The sequence below is a fragment of the Hyla sarda genome, chromosome 1, assembly GCF_029499605.1.
Source record: "Hyla sarda isolate aHylSar1 chromosome 1, aHylSar1.hap1, whole genome shotgun sequence".
NCBI lineage: Eukaryota > Metazoa > Chordata > Amphibia > Anura > Hylidae > Hyla > Hyla sarda.
In genome coordinates this window covers 422,672,110-422,690,864 of record NC_079189.1, presented here as the reverse complement: position 1 = coordinate 422,690,864, position 18,755 = coordinate 422,672,110, and positions in this window count along the sequence as shown.

Below are 18,755 nucleotides of genomic sequence, written 5' to 3'. Positions count from 1 at the left end.
CTCCAGCTGTTGAAAAAATACAGCTCCCAGCATGCCCTTTGGCTGTCCGTGCATGCTGAGGGTTGTGGTTATGCAACAGTGAGGCACACTGGTTGCAAAACACTGAGTTAGGTTGGGAAACATTGTCTGTTTCCTAACTCAGTGTTTCCCAACCAGTGTTCCTCCAGCTGTTGCAAAACTACAACTTGCAGCATGCATGATATGTCAGTGCATGCTGGGAGTTATAGTTTTGCAACAGCTGGAGGCACACTGGTTGGGAAACACTGAGTTAGGAAACAGACAATGTTTCCCAACAAGTGTGCCTCCAGTTGTTCAAAACTACACTCCCAGCATGCCCAGATTGCTGACAGGCATGCTGGGAGTTGTAGTTTTGCAAAGTCTGGAAGAGCACAGTTTGGAGACCACTATACAGTGGTGCCCAAATGGTAACGCTCCAGTTGTTGCAAAACTACAACTCCAAGCATACCCAGGCATGCTGGGAGTTGTAGTTCTGTAACATCTGTCCCTTCAGATGTTGCAGTACTACAACTCCCAGCATGCCTGGACAATCTCAGCATGTTGTGAGTTGTAGTTTTGCAACATCTGGAGGTCTATAGCTTAGAGATCACTGCATAGTGGTCTCCAAACTTTGATCTTCCAGATGTTGCAAAACTACAACTCCCAGCATGCTGAGACTGTCCAGGCATGCTGGGAGTTGTAGTACTGCAACATCTGAAGGGAAAGATGTTATAGAACTACAACTCCCAGCATGCCTGGGCAGTCTAGGCATGCTGAGAGTGGTAGTTCTGCAACATCTGAACATCTGAAGGGACAGATGTTACAGAACTACAACTCCCAGCATGCCTGGGCAGTCTGGGCATGCTGAGAGTTATAGTTTTGCAAAATCTGGAGGGCTTCCGTTTGGGCAAACTGTGGCCCTACAAAGCCTTTGGCTTTCTGGGCATGCTGGGAGTTGAAGTTTGGCAACGCCTAGAAGGCAGCAGTAAAGATCGCTTTACTGTTACCTTCATTGCTGCTCTGCGCCGTCTCCTCACTACCTCCGTCGCCGATCTCGGCTGATGCCACCGATGAACCGGCCGCCATCTTCTCCACCCGCTCTGCCCAACATCCAGGGGCGGGCAGAGCAGGGGTTTCCATGGTAACCCCCCCGCCTTCAACTGCCATTGGTCAGTAGTTATTACTGACTAATGGCAGGGGATAGGAGAGGGTGGCTTCTATCCCTTAGGATGATTGGGACTGACAGCTCCGATCATCCCTATTTTCCGGGCGATTGGGTCATCAGAGACCCGATCAGCCCGGAATTGCCGCAAATGGCCGATCTGAATTGATTGATTGGTCTCAGGAACCCCCCCCCCCCCCCCCCCCAGGCATTTGCACAGGATGCCTGCTGAATGATTTCAGCAGGCATGCCGGTCCGGTCCCCAACCAGCTAGCGGCGGGGACCGAAATTCCCACAGGCGTATCCATACGCCCTCAGTCCTTAAGGACTTTAAAACTAGGGCGTATGGATACACCCGCCATCCTTAGTGGGTTAAGGACCCAGCCCATTTTCACAAGGGGTAATAGGAGAAAATGCCCCTCAAAATTTGTAACCCCATCTCTTCTGAGTATGGAAATACCCCATGTGTGGACATCAAGTGCACTGCGGGCACACTACAATGCTCAGAAGAGAAGGAGTCACAATTGGCTTTTGGAAAGCAAATTTTGCTGAAATTGTTTTTGGGGGGCATGTCACATTTAGGAAGCCCCTGTGGTGCCAGAACAGCAAAACACCCCCCACATGGCATTCTATTTTGGAAACTACACCCCTCAAGGAACGTAACAAGTGGTACAGTTAGCTTTAATACCCCACAGGTGTTTGACGAGTTTTCGTTAAAGTGTGATGTGTAAATGATTTTTACTTTTTTTTTTTCACTAAAATGCTGTTTCTTTCCCAAATTTTACATTTTTGCAAGGTGTAATAGGAGAAAATTCTCCCAAAATCTGTATGCATATCGCATTGAGGAAGCCCAAAATAGCAAAAAAATAGCAAAAAAAAAACACACATGGCATACTATTTTGCAAACTACACCCCTCAAGGAATGTAACAATGGGCACAGTGAGCCTTAATACCCCACAGGTGTTTCACGACTTTGGATGTGTAAATGATTTTATTTTTTTCACTAAAATGCTGGTTTTTCCCCTAATTTTACATTTTTACAAGGGTTAATAGGAGAAAATGCCCCCAAAATGTGTAACCCCATTTCTTTTGAGTATGGAAATACCCCATGTGTGGACGTCAAGTGCACTGCGGGCGTACTACAATGCTCAGAAGTGAAGGAGTCACATTTGCAAATTTTGCTGAAATGGGGGCCATGTCGCATTTAGGAAGCCCCTATGGTGCCAGAACAGCAAAAAAAACATGGCATACTATTATGGAAACTACACCTCTCAAGGCACGTAACAAGGGGTACAGTGAGCCTTAACACCCCACAGGTGTTTGATAAATGTCCATTATAGTGGGATGTGAAAAGGAAAAAACAATTTTTTTACACTAAAATGCTGGGGTTACCCCAAATTTTTCATTTTCACAAGTGGTAATAGGAGAAAATGTCACCATAAATTTGTAAATACATTTCTTTGGAGTAAGGACATACCTCTTGTCTGGATGTTAGCAGCTCTGCGGGTGCACACTGCTCTCTTAGAAGCAGGAGCGTATTCAGGGCCTTGAGCTTCTGCATCGCTGCCTATGGAGCCAGAAGAGTGGGACCCCCCCCCCCCCCCCTCAAGGGGCATTACATCGGATAAATAACTGGGGTACACTAAGTAATTAAAGTGAGGTACAGTGGGACATAAAATTATAAAACAGGTTATGTTCCCACAATGATGACCCAGAGCATAGCCAAAACTAAAAAAATATGCCCACCCCAATCCCTATGCTCTGAATAATCATTCTGGGAATGTGATGTGTGTGACCGTCCCTAACCCGTTGCCTCAAATGCGCACCACGCTCAGGTGGAGAGAGAGCTCTGCACATTTGAGGCAACATAAAAAAGTCCTCGATGATAGTGACTCAGTGACCCATGACCCATTTTTTGAAAAAATGCCCCAAGAGGTCTTATCAGTTTTTTTTTTTTTTGATTAAACATTTTTTGGGGCAATTTTGTGGTTTATGGGGTAACAACTTGGAAAGTACTCTGGACTTGGTACATTGGGGTCAAATTATGGAAAATGAAAACTGAAAATGTAATACTGCATGGAAGTGTGATACTCCCTGAAGCAGTTTTTAATGGAGAGGCCCGGATGATCGGGGCAAGTGTCACATTGAGTGGTGGTATCCTTCCGTATCCCACTCTGCCTTTTTTCTGGGATCGTCCCTTCTTTCCAGTGTGGGGGACCTCACCTGTAAAGAGTGTGCTGGGGACGATCCTGGCACCTATAACTTCAGTTCCTTGGGAACTCCGACCTGCTCTTTCCCGGTCAGCAAAGATCAGGACCTTTAGGACTTCTTCTTGGAACTGAAGGTATGTCCCTGTGTTGCCAGCATTCTGGTACAGTACAAAAGAGTTGTACATGGCAACCTGTACCCAGTAGACCGCAACTTTTTTGTACCATACCCGTGTTTTCCGCATGGCGTTGTATGGCTTGAGGACTTAATCAGAAAGATCAACTCCCCCCATTTACCGAATGTAGTCCAGAATACAATCGGGCTTGAGGACCGTTGTTGTGGTACCTTGCACAGGGACAGGTGAGCTGCCATTACCATGAATTGTGCTCAGCATAAGGACATCCCTCTTATCCTTATACCTGACCAGCAACAGGTTTTCATGAGTAAGGGCAAAAATTTGGACCCAAAGTGATCAATGACCGGCCTTACTTTGTAAAGCCGGTCATAGGCAGGATCACTTTGGTGTGGACATGCCTCATTATCAGTATAATGGAGGCATTTCCGAATGGCCTCGAACAGCTTCCATGTCATGACCATACTGTAAAGTGGATTCTGGTATAGGATGTCCCCGCTCCAGTACTGTCTGACACTTGGCTTTTTGACCAGGCCCATATGCAGCACGAGGCCCCAAAATGTCCTCATTTCTGCTGCATCAAAGGCGTACCATTCATTGGACCTTGCCAAAAAATAATTTGGGTGGTCAACGATGAACTGCTGGGCGTACAGATTCGTCTGCTCCACCATCAGATTGACAAAGCTGTCACTGAAAAAGTACCTGAAAAAGTCAATTACAGTAAATCAAGCTGTGTCAATCCGGATTCTGGAGTTGCCAACAAACTCTGGAATCCGTGGCTGATAAGCCTTTTGGGGTTCTCCTGACAGGTATACCAGAAGGGGGCTTCGGTAAACTTGTCTGGGGGGTCGGACTCCTAGTACGAGCGGCATTGTCGCTCGTACTAGTGCCCGCCACTGGGCCACTATCATGTGGGGTGCGTGGCCTCGCCTGTCGGCATCTCCGCCGCCTTCTAAGGGGCTCATCATCAGTACTAGATGATGAGGAGGACGAGGAAGGACACAGGAATGTAAGATCTTCCTCGTCCTCACTGATAGATTTTGGAGTCAGAGGCAAGAAAAGCGTATGCCTCCGCTACCCAAAATGCCCGGTTGGCCATTGCCTTTTTTCTACAGTGACGGGGGGCGGTGGCGGGTGGAGGGGGGGGTGTGGGGAGTGGAGTGTGTAGTGCTTGGTGTGACTGTATTATATAACGGTGTGTGATTAAAAATCCCACACAGTTATATGGGGTAAAAAAAAATCGCAGCGCCCTGAACCCCTAATAGGGCCCGGTTAACACTAAAAATACTGCAGAGGACCCTTGGGGACCTATTAGGGGGTCGGGGGGGGGATTTTTTTTTTACTTTTTATAACTTTATCTGATTTTTAACTCCTACCTTTCCCTGTTGTGTAATCTGTCCCTGCTCTAAGGGGGATCTTCTCTCCTGAGGGGCTCCGATCTTGCAGAGGGGGGGGGGGGTCCCTGGCTTCCTCTTGCAGCTCTGACTGCTGACTGAACTCAGCCAGCCGGCAGAGTGGCAAGAAGAGGTCATTAACCCCTCCCCTGCCGGCTGCTATTGGCCGGACGATTGTCCGGCCAATAGCAGCAATCCTGGGGGGTGACGAAATTGCCATCTCCCCATAGAAACAGTGGGTGATAGGGGGTGTATCCTACATGGCCGATCACCATGTATCTCCGGGTCAGCGGGTCACACGTTCACCGATATCGCCGCAAATCGTAAGTGTGATCGCTGACATGGGGGGGTCTGATAACCCCCCTGGGAATTTGCGAGGGGTGCCTGCTGATCGATATCAGCAGTCACCCCAGTCCGGTCCCCACCCGGCGCGTGGCGGGGACCGAAATTCCCACGGGTGTACAGGTACGCCCTGGGTCCTTAAGTACCAGGGAGCAAAGGCGTACCTGTACGCCCTGGGTCCCTATGTGGTTAAGGGGTCATGCATGGGATAGGCATAAGGCTATCCTTCATATTAGATAGGACTAGGGAATATTCATACTATTCAGAATATTGGGCAGATTAGGTGGGCCAAATGGTTCTTATCTGCCAACACATTCTATGTTTCTATCACAAACTTGACACTTTTGTGTACCTTATGAACCGATATAGGGACCTCAAGAGATGTTATATAGCATATCGAAGGTGTCCCATGCATAACTACAATATAAACCTATCAAAGCATGGAACACAACTGAGTGAATTAAAATCAATCTTTATTGTTACACATATTTAAAAACACAAGCAAAAAAATGTAGATATAAAATGGACCAGCAGCAGTTAGAAGAAATAAGTCATGGCACAGGGCAAAAGTGATAGTAATTACATATGTAGGGTGCTGATGAGTATAAAAGGGTTCAATGTCCAAATGTATATAGCTAAATCAAGCTTGTTACGATTCGGCAGGCTGGATGTGGATCCTCTGTGTCAGCGAGGGATTGGCGTGGACCGTGTCGGTGGACCAGTTCTAGGGTTGCTACTGGTTTTCACCAGAGCCCGCCGCAAAGCGGGATGGTCTTGCTGCGGTGGTAGCAACCAGGTCGTATCCACCGGCAACGGCTCAACCTCGCTGACTGCCGAGAAGGCGTGGGACAGAAGGACTAGGCAGAGGCAAGGTCAGACGTAGCAGAAGGTCGGGGCAGGCGGCAAGGTTCGTAGTCAATAAGGATAGCAGTAGATCTGGAACACAGGCTTTGGACAACACTAAACGCTTTCACTGGCACAAGGCAACAAGATCCGGCAAGGGAGTGCAGTGGAAGTGAGGTAATATAGACAGGGAGCAGGTGGAAGCTAATTAGGCTGATTGGGGCCAGGCAGGGGACCGGGACAGGTGAGTGACTTGGGATGCGATTCGCGAGCGAGCACGTCCCGCTATGCGAATCGCATCCCCGCCGGCAATGTCAGTGCAGCGCTCCCGGTCAGCGGGTCTGACCGGGGCGCTGCAGAGAGAGGAACGCCGCGAGCGCTCCGGGGAGGAGCAGGGACCCGGAGCGCTCAGCGTAACAAAGCTTATTATATAAACAGGACATCCACACTAGAATAAGGATACACCATATGATACAATACAGCAATGAGAATCAAATTGCTAACTCTGAGGAATAAATGGGATACAGTTTATCCCTCAGAGTTAACAATTTGATGTCTTGATTCTCATTGCTGTATTGTATCATATGGTGTATCCTTATTCTAGTGTGGATGTCCTGTTTATATATTAAGCTTGATTTAGCTATATACTTATTTGGACATTGCACCCTACATATGTAATTACTATCACTTTTGCCCTGTGCCATGACTTATTTCTTCTAACTGCTGCTGGTCCATTTTATATCTACATTTTTTTTGCTTGTGTTTTTAAATATGTGTAACAATGAAGATTGATTTTAATTCACTCAGTTGTGCTCCATGCTTTGATAGGTTTATACTTTTGTGTACCTTAGCCAAAAAGATAAAGCCTGTTAGATTACCTGTAGTGCCATATCTAATGTTCACCTAGTGCTTACCACACATTTGTATACACTCCATTGCAGCAAAAACATTTCCTGTATTGTGCTAAAAGTCTTCAATGGATTTCAGCCTCTGATACACCTTCAGACCACAAAAGTGGATCATCACTTACCGCTGCTCTTTGGTGCAAGCGTAAAGTGGAGCAACCATGGTAACGTCATAGCTGAACAATTAAAGGGACATAGCAACTTCAAACCTACACAGCACCACTCCTAGCTCTGCATGTGAAAACAACTGTGCCACCAACAAAGACACAAATGCAACTATACTGTGGATAAATATTGACCCTCATAAGGCCGTCCTTATGTTAGATGGCACCCTGTGCAGGATGTCTTTACATTTTCACAACTACCACAACATTTTAAAAACATTGTTTAAATAATACATATTATAAATAAAACTTTGCCATTGTGTTTACTGACACTGACTGCAGCGATGTCCCATCTCAGGCACTGCCAAGACGAGTCCATCTTGAAAGTAGGGAGCAAACCAAAAGACGTTGCAGCTAGAGATGAGTGAACTTTTCAAAAATTCGATTCGGCCGATTCGCCGAATTTTCCGAAAAAGTTTGTTTTGTTTCAAATTTTTTCGCGGCAAATGTATATTAAAAAAGGTTATTTCTAACCTACATACAGCCTCTATAGGGGTATAGAACACTTTGCTGTGTCCTAAAATGCATATGGATTGTGCTGGGTTAGTGAAATAATACTGTTATTCAGAATAACATGCAGATTACCGGCCTCGCTTTTAGAATCACTGCCGAACAGCAGCACAATGACAGAGCCTGGTGGTGGCATCAGTGTCAGGAGACCATATAGTGGCTGAATGACACAGCTTGGATGAAGCTGAAGCATGAGGACACCATATAGTGGCTGAATGACACAGCTTGGATGAAGCTGAAGCATGAGGACACCATATAGTGGCTGAATGGCACAGCGTGGAGGTGTTGGCAGCATTGGGACACCATATAGTGGCTGAATGGCACAGCGTGGAGGTGTTGGCAGCATGGGGACACCATATAGTGGCTGAATGACACAGAATGGAGGTGTTGGCAGCATGAGGACACCATATAGTGGCTGAATGACACAGCATGGACAGGTTGTCAGCATGAGGAGACCATATAGTGGCTGAATGACACAGCGTGGATGTGTTGGCAGCATGAGGACACCATATACTGGCTGAATGGCACAGCGTGGAGGTGTTGGCAGCATGAGGACACCATATAGTGGCTGAATGACACAGCAATTTTAGAAATTTTTGAAAAAGAATTTGGATAGCGGGTGCTACCTATGAGAAAATTTGAAATTACCAGACCCAGGCCCCAACACAGCGGCATCAGTAACCAATATATTGGCTCAAGGACACAGCCTGGAGTTGGCTGATGCACCAGTACACACAGGGCTTCACAATCCCCCCCAAAATCAACAAAATTGTATAATTTAAAAAAAAATGGATACCTTTGTGTAAAAACAAGCACATATCCAAAAGTTCAGAAGACTCTATAATGCAGGACGGTGGACCACCCAAAGACTTTCTTCTCAAAAATAATAAACCACACAATGTTTGAATAAAAAAAAAAAATTATGACATATGTGAGTAAGCAAATCTGTCTCCAAAAGATCAGATCACCAAAGGAGTTTTTTCGCCAAAAATGATTAAGCAGAGTTAATCCCTCTCCGTATTTTTTTTTTAATTTATTTTTTCATTAAAAAATCACACGCAACAAGCGTTCCGTTGTGTAACGGTTAGCCTTCAAAATTCAATTTTATTACTGATAAAATTATCAGTAAATTAAAAAATAACACTACCCAAGAGTGTTTAATTACCCCATACATTGCACCAGGAACAGTCAGGAGTAGACCTCAGCAGTACCCAAGAGGCTTTAATAACCCCTTACATTGCACAATCAATTGCGAGATCAAGCAATAACAGGTGTGTTATGGCCTCAGAATTCTGGGCCGCACTAGCGCTCCACTGAACGGATTAGCGTGTCTCTATCTTTCACCAACAGGTGCAGGTAACCCGCTAACTCCCGTAAAGGTAAGCTGCCTCGAAGCAGGTGGTCTCCCCCGGGCACGTTTGTCTCCTGAATTTCCACTACTGCCACACCACACTGACTGCCAACCGTGCAACCGCCTTGCTGACTCAAGGGCAACCTGCAACTCTCTTCTCCTGATGATGATTAAGCCCCTTCTGCACCCGGCTCCCGATGGCGATAGGGATCATTTTTGCCAGGAAAGAAGAATCACAACTAAGTGCGGGTCATAAGTTAGGGTTCATTAAGACACAGAATGATTAATGATGAAAGACACAGAATGATTCTAGAGCAGTCATTCGCAGTACCCAAGAGGGTTTCATAACCCCTTACATTTAAAGATCAATGTTGACATTTGCATTAAGCATGTATTTAGCTACTGCTAAACTTCAAAAAATTATAGGCCCAAGGCCTGAGGCGCCGGGGAGGCAAGTAGTTCCTGAAAGACACAGAATGATTCTGGAGCAGTCATTCGCAGTACCCAAGAGGGTTTCATAACCCCTTACATTTAAAGATCAATGTTGACATTTGCATTAAGCATGTATTTAGCTACTGCTAAACTTCAAAAAATTATAGGCCGAAGGCCAGAAGCATCAGTTTCACCCATATTAGGAGCATAGTTGTCCCCCAGATTAGGCAGCATAGATGTCCCCCAGATTAGGAGCATAGTTGTCCCCCAGATTAGGAGCATACTTGTCCCCCAGATTAGGCATCATAGATGTCCCCCAGATTAGGAGCATAGTTGTCCCCCAGATTAGGAGCATAGTTGTCCCCCAGATTAGGAGCATAGTTGTCCCCCAGATTAGGCAGCATAGATGTCCCCCAGATAAGGAGCATAGATGTCCCCCAGATTAGGCAGTATAGATGTCCCCCAGATCAGGAGCATACTTGTCCCCCAGATTAGGCAGCATAGATGTCCCACAGACTAGGCAGCATAGATGTCCCCCAGAATTAGGCAGCATAGATGTCCCCCAGATTAGGAGCATAGTTGTCCCCCAGATTAGGCAGCATAGATGTCCCCCAGATTAGGCAGCATAGTTGTCCCCCAGATTAGGAGCATAGTTGTCCCCCAGATTAGGCAGCATAGATGTCCCCCAGACTAGGAGCATAGTTGTCCCCCAGATTAGGCAGCATAGATGTCCCCCAGATTAGGAGCATAGTTGTCCCCCAGATCAGGCAGCATAGATGTCCCCCAGATAAGGAGCATAGATGTCCCCCAGATTAGGCAGTATAGATGTCCCCCAGATCAGGAGCATACTTGTCCCCCAGATTAGGCAGCATAGATGTCCCACAGACTAGGCAGCATAGATGTCCCCCAGAATTAGGCAGCATAGATGTCCCCCAGATTAGGAGCATAGTTGTCCCCCAGATTAGGCAGCATAGATGTCCCCCAGATTAGGCAGCATAGTTGTCCCCCAGATTAGGAGCATAGTTGTCCCCCAGATTAGGCAGCATAGATGTCCCCCAGACTAGGAGCATAGTTGTCCCCCAGATTAGGCAGCATAGATGTCCCCCAGATTAGGAGCATAGTTGTCCCCCAGATCAGGCAGCATAGATGTCCCCCAGATTAGGCAGCATAGATGTCCCCCAGATTAGGCAGCATAGATGTCCCCCAGATTAGGAGCATACTTGTCCCCCAGATTAGGCAGCATAGATGTCCCCCAGATTAGGCAGCACAGTTGTTCCCGTAGTCAGCGCGGGCCGGTCAGAGCCAATCAAAGGGCCGTATATGGCAAGCAGGCCATACAATGCCCATGTCTGCCCCAGAGGGTTTCATAACCAACCATAATTGAGAAATTTTTGTTGTAGGAGCATGGTCAATCTAGTCCAAGCCATCTGTCATTGGTGGCTGGAAATCCTGGATGATCCATCCCTGATTCATCTTGACAAACGTCAGTCTCTCCACATTTTTAGTGGACAGACGAGTTCGCCTTGGGGTGACTATGGCCCCGGCCGCACTAAACACCCGCTCTGATAGCACACTACTGGCCGGGCAGGACAGCTTTTCCAGGGCAAACTCTGCTAGTTGTGGCCATAAATCAAGTTTGGCTGCCCAGAAGTCCAGCGGATCTTCAATGGTTGTTGGCATGGCCATGTCAAGGTATGCCACCACCTGCTGGTTCAGGTCCTGCTCCATGTCTACCTGCTGCTGATGAGTTGCTTCACTATGCGGGTGAAGAAAGCTACTCATCAGCGACTGTAGACTCAGGCTGCTGCTGATTGAGCTGGTACTGCTCCTGCCACCCCTCCCTTCCCCAGCAGCCATGGCAGTGGAAGGTGAGCGCAGAGGGCCCCCCGAGTCAGATCTGCGAGTGGATGGACCATGTGGCAGATAGGCATCAGCCAACTGACTACGTAGAAACTCTCTGTAGTAGGTCAGTTTGTCCTCCCTCTCAGTGGGTGTAAAAAGGCACCCATTTTGTGACGATAGCGAGGGTCTAATAAGGTGGAGATCCAGAAGTCATCCTGCTGATGAATTTTGACAATTCGGGGGTCACTACGCAAGCAACTGAGCATGCATCGTGCTATTTGCGCCAGTGACTCGGAGGGACTACCTGCCTCCATCTCCACTGCATACTGCCACGGTGTGTCTGGGTCCTCTGTCTCAACTTCCTCACAACCCTCCAACTCCTCTGGCTGCTCCTGCTCCTCCTCTCCTGTCCGAAGACTAGAAACACCGGCCATCTCATCCAACCTAAACTGTGCTCCGCTCTGCCCCTCATCATCCTCCACCAGTTCAGCCCCCACAGGGCCCATGTAGCCTGGAGATGTAGGCGCAACGTCTCCATTGCCGTGACCAGCCATGGTTTCAATAATTTGTTGTAGGAAATGTAGAAGGGGAATTACGTCATTCATGGCGTAATCCAGGCGACTCACAAATAATGTGGCTTCCTCAAAGGGCCTCAGCAAACGGCAGGTGTCACGTATGAGCTGCCACTGGTTCACATTGAAGTTACACAGGGGAGTACTCCTATCTGCTTGGATCATCAAGAAATCGGTGATGGCTTTTCTTTGTTCATATAGTCTGTCCAACATATGGAGGGTGGAATTCCAACGTGTGGCAACTTCACAAATAAGACTAGGTTGTGGGATACCGTTCTGACGCTGCAGCTCAAGGAAGGTGTGCTTGGCGGTGTACTAGTGGCTGAAGTGCATGCACAGTTTCCTTGCCATTTTCAGGATGTTTTGCAAATGGGGTGAAGACTTGAGGAAGCGCTTGACAGCCAGATTCAACATGTGTGCCATGCAGGGCGCATGTTTCATACTTCCTTGTCGCAGCGCGGACACGATGTTCTTCCCGTTGTCGGTCACCATGGTTCCCATTTCCAGATTTCGTGGAGTAAGCCATACTCGGATTTCTTTACGAATGAACTTTCGCAGTTCCTCCCCTGTGTGACTCCGTTCGCCAAGGCAAACCATGTCAAGAACAGCTTGACACCGCCGTTCCCTACACACATGGTACGATGAAGGGCCACCGAGATTTGGCCGTGCAGTGGAGGCCGAGGACACGGTGGAGTATGAGGAGGCGGCGTCGCACACTGTAACAGGACCAACTGCCTGTGAGCGAGAGCGTGGAGGAGGAAGCGGTGTGACCTGTCCAAGTTGCTGTTGTGGCTGTGCAGAAACCACATTTACCCAGTGAGCCGTAAAAGACAAGTATTGTCCCTGCCCGTAGTAACAGCTCCACACGTCGGCGCTGCCGTGCACTTTTGAACACGCCGACATGCTCAAGGACTTGCCCCCCTTCTCTTGTACAAATTTATGCAGAGTCCACCACTTGAAAAGGGAGGGACTGCAACACCAGCAACTTGGACAGGAGCACATTCAACTTCTGCGCCGTTGGATGAGTGGGCGCATACTGTTGTCTCTTGGACATGGCTTCGCCGATGGATTGTTGGCAGAATGGCTGACTAAAAGCAGGAGAAGCAGGAGGGACAGAAGGAGGGTTTGACACACAGCTCCCTTCGGCTGAGGTGGTGGAGCCTTGGCTGGATGAACGAGGGAGCGGATGGCCACTGGGTGATGCAGCAGGCTGGACCACTACATCGGAGCCACGGTTCTCCCAGGTTGCTTTATGGTGGCGAAGCATGTGTTGACGCAGGGCTATGGTGCCGACATTGGGACCCTATATGCAAGAAAGAAAAAGAACGGGCACCGCCAATAAATATACCTGGGTGCAAAAAAACTACCACTAATACAAATGTCTAGAAAAAAGGGAGAAAAAGCTAGTGGCCATGAATTATTGCACACCATCAAACATGATCATATATAATGAATGTTTATTATACACAAATTATCACAAAGACCCAAGAAAACACATATAATTAAAACCATTTAAAACAGAAATGACACATGGGTTAGGGAAAGTGATCCCACCCCCCACCCCCCTCGGCCCTGCTCCAATAATAATGTGGTATGAAGATATACTAGAATACACAAAAACAACCGCAAACCTGCCTGTTTGCACAAAGCTGCTGCTATGACACAGGTCCTGGCCTATAGCAACAAAAAAAAGGGGGGGAAAAAGATGTAAAGTGCAAGTGCAAGCTTATAAGGAAAATATAGTACCAGGAGCTGTTGTAGTGAGCGGCGGAACGCGTGGAACGCGTGGAGCGAGTGATCCCACCCCGAGGGGGGTGGGGGGTGGGATCACTTTCCCTAACCCATGTGTCATTTCTGTTTTAAATGGTTTTAATTACCGTATTTATCGGGGTATACCATGCACCGGCCTATAACACGCACCCTCATTTTACCAAGGATATTTGGGTAAAAAAAGTTTTTTACCCAAATATCCATGATAAAATGAGGGTGCGTGTGTGCAAGTGTATACCCCGATATACCCCCAGGAAAGGCAGGGGGAGAGAGGCCGTCGCTGCCCGCTTCTCTCCCCCTGCCTTTCCTGGGGTCTAGAGCGCTGCTGTCGGCCCTTTTCACCCCCTGGTTATCGGCGCCGCTGCCGACACTTGCAACACCGCCTCCCACGTCACTCTCCGCATCACTACTTGGCCGCCTAGCGGAGCAATCGGCGCATGTCTCCTCCCCTTCTTGGCTGTCCAGTAGCTGCTGACTGTCCTCTATTGGATTGTCCTCAGTAAATAGTGGAGCTGAACCCACAGCATAAGATACTTCTTTAGGAGAGGGAACAGCATAGGACAAAGGCAATGGGAGAACACGGACTGCTCCTGGGCCATGCCAACTGAGGGTTGTGTCTGAGGAACCCACCGACTGTTGACTGGGGGTGTCAGATGTCACTTGTGATGATGTGGATGAGCGTGTTAACCAATCGACGACGGCAGATGGGTTGCTGGTGGAGACACGACCGCTGGCTGATAACAGGAGCTCAGGCCTCTCGCTGCGACTCCTGATGCCACTCGCCCCAAGTCTGCTGCCAACTCTGCCTGAAGTATTTAGACCTCTGCCACTCCTCTGTGCACGTCCTGACACTTCTCTGCCTGACACACTTAGTGCGTTTATGAGGGTATTACAATACGCTACACTACTCTTTAAACAGTATTTGTCTAGAACAGCAGCAGGTGATTACTTACGGCTGTCCTTGAACAGTATGTAGGCCCTTGACAGATAAACAGGTACTAGATGGTACAATACTTGGATGTACGTATGCGGTATGCACTGATGAGGGCAGTAATATGCCTAACTATTAGCAGAAAAATCTCTGTAATTTTGTAAAACACCAGCCGGTGGATACTATTGTTTGGACTTTGACGGTATGGAGCACCTTGACAGATACTAAATGGTACAATACTTGGTGTACATATGCGGTATGCACTGATGAGGGCAGTAATATGCCTAACTATTAGCAGAAAAAAAATCTGTATTTTTGTAAAACACCAGCCAGTGGATACTATTGTTTGGACTTTGACGGTATGGAGCACCTTGACAGCTTAACAGGTACTAAATGGTACAATACTTGGATGTACCTATGCGGTATGCACTGATGAGGGCAGTAATATGCCTAACTATTAGCAGAAAAAAAATCTGTATTTTTGTAAAACACCAGCCGGTGGATACTATTGTTTGAACTTTGACGGTATGGAGCACCTTGACAGCTTAACAGGTACTAAATGGTACAATACTTGGTTTTATCTATGCGGTATGCACTGATGAGGGCCTATTAGCAGAAAAAACTCTGTATTTTTGTAATACACCAGCCGGTGGATACTATTGTTTAGACTTTGGTGGTATGGAGCACCTTGACAGCTTAACAGGTACAAAATGGTACAATACTTGGATGTATCTATGCGGTATGCACTGATGAGGGCCTATTAGCAGAAAAAACTCTGTATTTTTGTAATACACCAGCCGGTGGATACTATTGTTTGGACTTTGGTGGTATGGAGCACCTTGACAGCTTAACAGGTACTAAATGGTACAATACTTGGATGTACCTATGCGGTATGCACTGATGAGGGCAGTAATATGCCTATTAGCAGAAAAAACTTTGTATTTTTGTAAAACACCAGCCGGTGGATACTATTGTTTGGACTTTGACGGTATGGAGCACCTTGAAAGCTTAACAGGTACTAAATGGTACAATACTTGGATGTACCTATGCGGTATGCACTGATGAGGGCAGTAATATGCCTAACTATTAGCAGAAAAAAATCTGTATTTTTGTAAAACACCAGCCGGTGGATACTATTGTTTGGACTTTGACGGTATGGAGCACCTTGACAGCTTAACAGATACTAAATGGTACAATACTTGGATGTACATATGCGGTATGCACTGATGAGGGCAGTAATATGCCTAACTATTAACAGAAAAAAAATCTGTACTTTTGTGAAACACCAGCCGGTGGATACTATTGTTTGGACTTTGACGGTATGGAGCACCTTGACAGCTTAACAGGTACTAAATGGTACAATACTTGGATGTACCTATGCGGTATGCACTGATGAGGGCAGCAATATGCCTATTAGCAGAAAAAACTTTGTATTTTTTTAAAACACCAGCCGGTGGATACTATTGTTTGAACTTTGACGGTATGGAGAACCTTGAAAGCTTAACAGGTACTAAATGGTACAATACTTGGATGTACCTTTGCGTTATGCACTGATGAGGGCCTATTAGCAGAAAAAAACTCTGTATTTTTGTAATACATCAGCCGGTGGATACTATTGTTTGGACTTTAACGGTATGGAGCACCTTGACAGCTTAACAGGTACTAAATGGTACAATATTTGCATGTACTTATGCGGTATGCACTGATGAGGGCAGTTATATATATACGTAACTATACGCAGAAAAACTGTTTAAAAAAAAAAACGGTGAATAGTATTTTTTGGACTTGCACAGTATGTAGCCAGCCCCTTGACAGATTAACAGGTAGAAAATGGTGCAAATGCACTACAGTCCACTGAACAATCACTTATTTCTGAACAGCAGCAGGACCCAACAGTGCAGCACCACAAAAAAAAATCCAGGGATTAAACCCTAAATTGCACTCTGTCACACAATTCTGAGCAGCAGAAGTTTTGTGAAGCCAATAAAAATTAGCTATCAATGATCCTTCTCAGAGTAACAGCACAGCACTCTGCACTCCTGCCTTTCCCTAATGCTGATGTGACTAGCAGTTGCAGTGTAACGCTGTGGTATAAGCAATTCACACACACACACACAGTCCCGTCCTCTCCATCTGAGTGCATAGATGAAATGAAGAGAGGCAAGATGGCCGCCGATTATATAGGGGCTGTGACATCACACGGGTCAGTGAACACTGATAGGCTGCCTCTCGCATGTGATTCAGGGTCAGCCCGCCTACCTTCATTCCCGCCGCTGTTTCCCACCCTCCCATAATCCCCTGCCCCATGTACTCACATGTGGATCCGCCATCTTAGGTCCCCAATAGTCTGGAATGCTGTAAAATGGAGTTCAATTAAGCGATTCGTGCGATAGAATCGCGGCAATATTCGTATTCGTTGCAAATCGAATTTTTCATTAAATTCGTAACGAATTCGGGTTCGTCAACTTCGATTCGCTCATCTCTAGTTACAGCAGTGGCTGGGGGGGACCCAGGTAGGTGAGTATACATTTTTTTATTTTAATAGCAGCCCCAGCAACATAGAAAAATAAACGATGTCCCCATAATACCCCTTTAAGCTGGTCATGAACAATAATGTTGGCCAATCCCATCATTTTTGGTAGGATTAGTCTAGCGTATATAACCCTTTTAGCAGGGCGCTTCACACTCAATGTGCACTGCTGTACAGGTGGCATGGGATTGTATGGGCATGGAGGTTTTATCTCTAGAAGCAGGGAAGAATACCTGAATACATCCAAACTATGATGGCTTTATTTTATTTTGTCAAATCCAAATTAAAACTTCTGTATGCCACTGTATGAAATGTAAAGAAACACACATTTGCAATAAATACGGTACTATATAGGATATTGTACCTCACAGAGATGTTTTCAGGATCTTGCATGCCAAATTGTAATAAATCATGAGTCGTATAGAAAGAAATTGCCATCAAAGAGAATGTATGCTAATTCAATCTACAATACTATTACTATGGCTAACATATTAAATGCATTACATTATTGTAGGGAAATTATCTTCTTGCTGTCTGGGAAAGCAAGCACATGTTTGACTACATTATCATTACTATTGCAGTGAAACATTATTACTGTTCCATCTCTAGTTCCAGAATACTTCAGGAAAAAAAAAAAGTTAAAGCACATCAAGTTGCTGGAGCATAAAGCTGAGGAAGATTAGTTCACATAATCATCAGTGCCATTTCAGGCCTTTCTGGCAGAGAAGGACAGCTTTTGTTTACTCATTATTTATTACTTTACTATTTAAAGGGGAATTTTACTCCTATATAGCAGAATACACTTTGGTTTCCTACAGAAATGATTATGTAACCACATTCTGCAGCAGCACAGGGTACTGACACGTGGACTTATGTAACAATTATCACATGTATTTAGTCCCCAATGAAAAGAATACATTATACTGCATGTTAGCATTTCTTTATTTGTAAACGAAAGGTATCAGACAGCCTCTCCCACCTCCACAGGGTTAATATGCTGTATGGTACTGTGTATTAAGGTACTAATATGGTACTATATAGGGGGCACACTCTATATAAAGTCATATTGGCAGCTGCACAGTTTAAAGTTGCCACATTGTGGGGTCTTTATTAGTGATGAGCGGCATTGGCCATATTCGAATTTGCGATATTTTGCGAATATCTAGACAAACATTTGTCCTATATTCGCGAATGTTCTGTATTCGTTATATTTGCATATTTGCATATTCGCATATTCGAGGAAGAAAGCAGTGAGGGGGTGGGCAACTTTACTATTGGTTGCTATAGATATTGTTGATAACCTCTGACAAGTGTATTTGCATCATTCTAATTGGCCCACAAGTGAAAAGAAGGAATATGCATATATTCACATATACGAATATGTGCATATGCAGAAAATAGTGAATATTCGTAATTTGAAATATATAGTGAATATATTCGCGAATTTGCAAATTTGCGATGTTCGCAATAAAAATTTGAAAAGCGAATATTCGCGCCCAACATTAGTCTTTATTATACTGTATATGGGGCAGCTGCACATGTAGAGATTATACAACTGCTGCACAGTGTATTGGGACATTCCATGTCTGTACAAAGTTTGAGGGTACTCTCTTGATGCACTGCACTCTGTATGGGGGGTGTTATCTAGATACACCATCTATATGGAGTA